The following is a 7,534-nucleotide window of genomic DNA, read 5'->3' as shown; positions in this document are numbered from 1 at the left end:
TAGCTAGCCTTTATGTGTTGCAGGCAGCTGAGCACTAATAAGACTTTCTGTCTTGTTCCACTTAGTGTCACTTCCTTGTATGGAACCTTGCAGGATCTAACCCTTAATTATGAAACATTAAATAACGCTGAAGTATGATTAATGGGAGTTTCTCTGGCAAAATGTTTTCTCCCAGTCATCCAGTGTAGAAATAATAAATTTATTTTTGTGTATAACATTAATAATGTTCAGCTGATATCTTTCTTAAAATTAAGATGCACTTGCTTTTACAGAAAAGTCAAAAGCTTTACCTTTACTGGTGGACTATTTTAAGTCAACGTTAAACTGGGGCTTGCTCCTTCATTGTTAGTTTTATAGGTATCATCTTTGCTTTCATTTCTTCTCTCCCTTTCACTTGGTAAACAAATTTCTCAGACTTGATTTAAATTTTCCTCATTGACCAGTAACTGGTAAGTGAGAGAGTCTGTCTGTTCTTTAGACCTGATACTTTAGTTATTAATTTCATGTCTGTTTCAGTTGTCTCTTTCTCTTAAGTACTCCCAGGTAGTTTCACTATGGTGATGTCCTATTAGAAATCATTTTTCCTGTGTCCTCATACCTTTAATAGAACAAAAATTGAAGTATTAAAATATGATAGATCAGTATGTAGAAAGCATAGTATTAAAGCTGGTACAGTTCTAATCCTGTCATGTGTAAAGATCAAACTTAAAAATATTCAGCTAATTATTTTCACTATTTAGTGTACCAAACACAGTTCTTATCAATTGGATATGAAATTTTCATTTTCCTCTTGCTTAAGGGGAAGGCACTGCTGCTTAAGCTTTGTAGAGAGGGTGTTTCTGCTCGAGGGGGAGTACCTCCTCTCTCTTTCGGTGACATCCGTTCCTCAACAGCTGCGGGGTGTTTCAGCTCAAAAGCGCTCATGTCCATGAGGAGAAGTTGCAGAACTTGCTCCCTGAGGATACAGGAGCGAAATAAAAATCACCCGACGGAGCTACAGCCGGAGTACCGACAAAGAGGGCGCATGTAGTTTCCTCCTCGAGGAAAAGCAGCATATTTCGGTAGTTGGGTACTGCTGGAAAGCGATCCTGTTTACCGTGCTCCTTGTTGCAGCAATTTGATGCGGTCTTTTTCAACGTGACAGCCCCAGGGAGCCCTGCAAAGGCGGGCAGGGGCGATCTGGGCTGCGGGTGGCACAGGGCAACATCTGCGTCGCCCCTAGTTCGGTCAACAACCATTTTGCAGTCACCCAACGGCTTATTCTGTTGCTGTGCCAGGCTGGAGCTGACTACAGACCAGCGCTCGGGGATGCCCCAGCGAAAGGCGTGAGGAAAGGGCAGGGCGCCTGAGGGGCTACCGTGCAGTTAGACGCCACCAGGAGCTGTAAGTGGCCCGGAAGGGAAGGGGCACCCGAAACCACTTCTGTGGCGAGCCCTCAGCGCCGGGCGGTCTCCGGGCTACAGCAGGCGGCTACCGAGCTCCGCCGCAGCCAGGCGGCGGGGGGTAGAGCGCGCGCGGCCGCCGGGGTAAGGACTGGGGGGCGGGAAGAGGAGAGAGATGAGGTGGGTGGAGGCGGCCCGCTCCCAGGCGGTATCAGGAGAACCCAGGCGCTGGAGCGGGATCAGGGAGGACTCAGGCGGGGGGAGGAGAGAAGCAGAGGGAGGGAGCCAGGCGGGAGGCGGAGCGGCGGGAGGAGGCAGCGCTGGGAGCCGGGCACTCGGGAAGCGGAGGCGGATTAAAATGGCCACCGGCAGCTCCAGGGAGCGGCTCCGGCTGCTCCTGGCGCGTCCGCTCGGCCCGGCCCGCTCCTGATGGGGGAGAGTGGCCAGCGGGGTGTGGAAGCAGCAGTAGCGGCGGAGCCGGCCAGGGAATTTTCTGCGGGAGCCGCAGCCTCGGTTATTTAAAATAACAACCCCCCCCCGCGCGGGCGGAGGTCGGACCCCCTCCCGGTGAGTGCCGCCACCCGTCCTATTCCCCTCGGGCCGGCCGCTTTGTGTGTAGCCGGCCCGGGCCCTCCGAGGGCGGTAGCTGCCTGCGCTATGTCGGGCTTCGTAGCCACCCGTCTCCCGCGCCCCCCATAGGCCTCGGCGGCGGCTCCGCTCCCTAGTTCCCAGGGATGCTGGGTCGGGAGGTGCCTCCATCCGTCCGCGCCCTGCAGCTGCCCGGGCTGGGGAGGGGGGGATCTCAGGGATACCTGGGGAAGAGGCGTGGGGCGGCCGCGCCCCGCTGGGGGAGGCAGGTGGCGACACTGGAGAGCGGGGCCTGGCTCGGGGGCGATCATGGTGTGTCCTGCCTAGAGAGGGACAGGTAAAGCCCAGCTCCGCTGGCGGGGCGGCGAGAGAGACCTGGGAGCGCCGGCAGTGTCGCGGCCCTGCAGTGATTTCATTAACCCTCTGCCTGCTGCCCTTTGTTGTTCCCCGGTAGGATTGTTCCGCTGGGGAGAGCCCAGGAGAAGGGGTATATCGCGGCCCGGTCTCCCCCGCGCAGCCTAACGACCGATACCTTTGTATTTGGTCAATGGGGAACGACGTGTACTTCGTTGGGTGTCACAGGAGTGTTTGGCTCGGTTGCCCTGGAAGGAGAGGAGGGAGTGGAACCGGGATTAAAAGCAAGGAGGAGTTTTATTCATGTCCCCGCAGGGGGTGAGAGAAGAGTAGTTTGGAGGGAATCATTTATGGGGGGTTGTTATCCAGAGTTGCAGTTCTAGGCTAAATTACAGATTTGTAGCTTATTCCCCAGGAATTTAAATTCTAGGCCACAATCCTGTAAACTGAACTGCCGAGGTTGACTCCTGCACCTGCCTAGAGCCCTGTTGACCTCAGTGCAGATGTTGAGTCTACACATAAACCTCTACCCCATATTATGCTGTCCCTGGGAGCCAAAAAAATCTTACCGCGTTATAGGCGAAACCGTGTTACATCGAACTTGCTTTGATCCGCTGGAGCGTGCACCCTCCCCCCACCCCAGTGCTGCTTTACCGCTTTATATCTGAATTTATGTTATATCGGATTGCGTTATATTGGGGGTAAAGGTGTATATGTCAACTTGAAGGATCAGGACCTTAGTTTGCAGCCTTGATGGCTGCACAAGAGTGTTGGAAATGTCCGTGTGGGGAACATCCTAAAAAAAGCAGAAACACAGCGGTGCAAAGAAGGGGAAAAAAAATCTTCCTTTTGCTCTATAGGTTTCACAACTAATCTAGGTGAAATGTTCTACTGAACAGTGTGGTGGTTAAACACGTTAATGTAGGCGTTGCATAATGCTTTTGTCTTCATGGGTTAGTTCCAAATTGTGTCCTTGTAAAATGTTGAGAGAACGTATATGATAGCAAGAAGCGCATTTTTCGTTTTTAAGATAAGAAAGCATACATCTGTATTATATGAAGAACATTTTAAGTATCTTGTGTGGCACGATGCAGTTAAATAAAAACAGCAGAGCATCACTGAATGGTATTTTGAAGAGTAGTATATATTTTGGAGGAACTGGACAAGTTCATCCCTGCTTGCAACTTAACGTGCAGTTTTAAGCTTTCTGTTTTTTTGTACTTCTTTGCATTTACATTGAATTAAATGGGACTTAAACATGTGCTAAGTGTGTTGCTAAATCAGGGCCTAAATGTTGCTTTTACTGTTTTAATTAATACTTGTAAAGTGATGGAGAAAATTGATTGAAAATTCAGGCACGTTTTTCTTCAGATGTTTGGATGAATATTTTTAAGCTTTTTAATACATGAAAGACCCTGGAGTCTTAGCAGACACATGGTTCGTGTGAATAGTAAAATATTATTGTGTAATAACTTTTTTTTTGTTTTAGTTTTGCTTTTTAGCTGTTTAAAAACATAAAAACATTAAGTGTTTTATGTCAGGCATCATTTACAAACATCTCATTTTATTTAAGCTCTTCAATAAACAAAGGTAATGTACACTAAGCACAGGAAGTAAAAATATCCAGAATGGTGGCATAAATACTGTAAATGAACCAAAGCCACTTCTTGCAGTGTGTGTAGGACTAGTCTAACTAGAGTATATAAGAAGAATAGTTTCAAATAAACATTTCTATCTCTTGTGGTTTGAAGCCTTCAAAACATAATTATGGGGAGCCCTGAGAGGACTATCCTAGTAAAAACAAACCAAACTAGTAGTAATACAGTTATATGTAACTTTCTTCACTTTCAGCCTTACTATAATATTAAACACACATCCTTAGAATCTTTCAGTCTAGGAGAACCACATAAGTCTTGAATTGTGGCAGTTGTGGCCATGTGGCATCCTCCAGTGAAAATATCCTGCAAGTCCTCTTAAACCCTAATGCAGTGTATATCATTTACCAGACAAGGAGATGTGATGGTTTCATGTTCTTCCTCAGAATGTGTAGGTGTACACACAAAGACAAAACAAATGTGTGTTATCATTTAAGTTAGATAGCAGGACTATGTAGTTGAGCAGGCAGCAATACTGAGACTCCATTCGTATACACAGCTAAAGTTCACAATATTTTATTGAGTACAGGTATATATCTCAGTTAAGACAATTTTACTTTTGAAAATTCCTAGCATAAATCACAACAACTGAGTCATAATTCCAGAGCCTTCTGTCTTCCTTCTGTTTTCCACCTATTGGTCTGCCAAGCATCAGGCCTCCTCTGCAGAGAAGATGTAGTAAATGTGTCCGCCATAGGAAATAGACAGTAAGCAAGAAGAATAGCATCTTATCTAGTATCCTTCAGAGGTTGTTTTCTATGTCCCCTAAAAAGTCTTAACACTTGATTCAGCGTAGTCAGGGAAGCACTTATTCCATTTCCCAACATATTATATCTTGACTGTTTCTCAGGCTCACTGAATAACTCACTTCTGGAGAATCAAAAGGGGACTGCTGATTAATACACTTGAACCTTTTAGCCCTCAGTTTTCATGAACAGCAAGGAAACCAGAGTCGAGACTACTGGACAGCAGAAAAATGATGTACTTCTGGAGTCTAGAATCTATTTGTTTTAACTGTAAATTAACAGAACTTTTGGATTCCAAGATGTTGGTCACACTAATATGCTTGATATATAGTATCTTTGACTATGCCTTAAGAACAGACTAACTTTGTAAATATTTTTGTTTTTAAATCATGTTGCATGTTATTGAACAAATGTTGATGCATTTATGTAAGTCAACACTACTTTGTAATTTTAGTAAATGATTTAATACTAGCTGGAGTAGACAGACAAATCTTACAAGATATAAAGATCCTTTAGGATTGCTAATATCTAATATATCAAGATGAGTTGACAGATCATCATTAGTTGATACATGCTGTTTTTCCGGTCATTAGTTTAGCAGTGAAATGTTGATTTGTGGTTGTCCTTTCTTTACTTAATCTTAAAATTTTGCTTAAAATTCAGTTGTATCTAAATAGGAGTGCTTGGTGAGCTAAATAGCCTTCAGCTCAGGTTTGTCTGATTTTTGTTTGATAGCTGGGCAAATATAGGACAGGTTAGGACTATCATGAAATTTAAGTTCATGGAAATGCCACTTTACACTTGGTTATATGGGTGGATAAAAAAGTTGTAGGAAAATAAGATTTTTTTTTTTAATGGTTTAGGGTATCAGATAAAAATAAAATCTTACAGATCTTGAGGGGGAGAGTGTATACAATTTCAGTTATTTCAGCATTAACATAGGCTAAGGCAGAGATGGGGAGATGTTTTGGCTTTATCTGACTGCCCTTGAAATCAGCAGTGGTCTTTACTGTTGACTTCAACTGTAGTTTGGTGAGGCTTCTACTCTAAGAGAGAACCCATGATAAGCTTTTCTTTTTTCATAGTGGTGCTTCAGTTTTTTTTAAATTTATTTTAGAGTGGTCCATTGAGGCCCAGTCAGCATCGAGTTATCCCCTTGTGCTAAGTGCTGTATATTCATCCTAAACTCAATGAATCAGATGTGCGTTGGATTTATAGTATGCACAGGCTTCTAACTGCTAAAATGGGCACCCTTTCTATTATACTTGTTTTTTGCTGTTTTTTTCCTAAAATAAGCTTGGCCAGGCTTGTAAATATTTGTGGAAAACGACATAGCCAATGTCATTCAACTGACTAGATGCATTATAGACTCTCTGTTTGGGTGTGGGCACCTATTCTGAAGTATTTGGTATTGGTACTGCTGGAGACAGGATGTTTTATTAAATAGGAGTCTTGTACATACATGTTGGGCACATAGAAAAATCCCTGCAACTTATTTCCGTTCCTCTTTCTCTCCCTGACCTCTTTATTTTGTAGTTGTGTTACAAGCCAATTAGCCATTGCTGGTGGGTTTTTTTAATTGGGTTGATCTGAATTTTTATTTCTTGTATGTATGTGTTTTTAAAGATAAGTCATGGCATTCAGCTAAGCTTCTGCAGACCAATTATGCAGGTAAGCAGCACTGAAGAAGGAGGCAGTAGCAGGTGTTTTGTCCAGTGCTATTGACTGCTGCTGGAGTGAAGCTCCAGGCACTGGGTAGGGATTTTCAAATATTTGTACATTATTTTTATTGGTTTCTATTGCAAAATAAATGATACTTTGTTTTAAACAATGTTGTCTTTGACTCTTGGCACCTCTTGTTATAAGCGTGTGACTCTTCGCTCTTTTTCCATGACCAGACAGTGATTATTTTCAAATGATTTACTATGACAAACAAGCCCTAGTTATAATTTACCAAAATATTTTATAATCACACTTGCCTGGGAGGTACTTAAACTGTAGGAAAATCTATTGACAATTTGCTGTGCCCCTAAAACTGAGCTACTTTAATCATTTCAAAACCTACAGTTTGAAAAATGTGATCAGATCTTTCACTTCTGTATTGTAAAATACATCACTAGATAGTATAATTCTTCGCAGATTTCCATTTTCAGTATCTTTAGATAGATGTCTTCAAAACATGTACCTTTTATGTGTTTAAAAAAACCTAAAAAACCAGAACATTCCAAATAATAGTTGTCTTCAAAAGTTTAAAAGTACCTGTCCATCATGACTCCAGAGCTAAAAACCCTAAAATAATGTTTTTTGTGTTTTGGGGTTTTTGTGAGCAAGGAAATTCATCACTTGGGTCACCCAAGCAGTGATAACTATCCAGTGATGAGGGTCAGAGAACCATTTTATCAAGAAACTCAAAATCCTTTAACTACTTGGGGTTTGTCTACACTGGCAGTGCTTTAACGTGGCTTGTATAGTTTTGTTAGAGTTCCCCCAGTGCTCTGAACACCTCCATGAGGGGCATAGCTACCAGTGCTGGGAATGCAGCTCCCAGTGCTGGTGCACTGTCCATACTGGCACCTTACAGCGCTGAAACTTGCCGTTGTCAGGGAGGTGTTTTTTCATACTCCTTAGTGAGAAAGTTGCAGTGCTGTAAAGTGCCAGTGTACACAAGCCCTTGGATAAGTTTACCTGAAAGTGAAATGCCGCTACCTCTGGAGTGCAGTATAGCACAATATTACATACTCAGCAGTTTAGGTAAGATGACCATATTGAATTGGAATTACATGAGTAATATTTAGATAGGGAGATTGTA

At 43.3% G+C, this 7,534-nt stretch overlaps 1 protein-coding gene across 5 annotated transcripts in view; it reads left to right on the top strand.

Moving 5' to 3' along the window:
• The first annotated feature begins 1,505 nt into the window (after positions 1-1,505).
• The window catches only part of WDFY3 (WD repeat and FYVE domain containing 3), a 320,770-nt gene continuing 314,741 nt past the window's right edge, over positions 1,506-7,534 (top strand). For all 5 annotated transcript variants that reach the window (XM_032764847.2, XM_075066120.1, XM_032764845.2 and 2 more), the window contains exon 1: positions 1,506-1,949. The gene's annotated coding sequence lies outside the window, so the exon portion shown is untranslated. The remainder of the gene's footprint in view (positions 1,950-7,534) is intronic.

Source organism: Chelonoidis abingdonii, chromosome 5 (assembly GCF_003597395.2).
Source record: "Chelonoidis abingdonii isolate Lonesome George chromosome 5, CheloAbing_2.0, whole genome shotgun sequence".
NCBI classification, from domain to species: Eukaryota; Metazoa; Chordata; order Testudines; family Testudinidae; genus Chelonoidis; species Chelonoidis abingdonii.
Note: the sequence above shows the minus strand (reverse complement) of the source record. Positions and strands in the feature narration are given on the sequence as shown.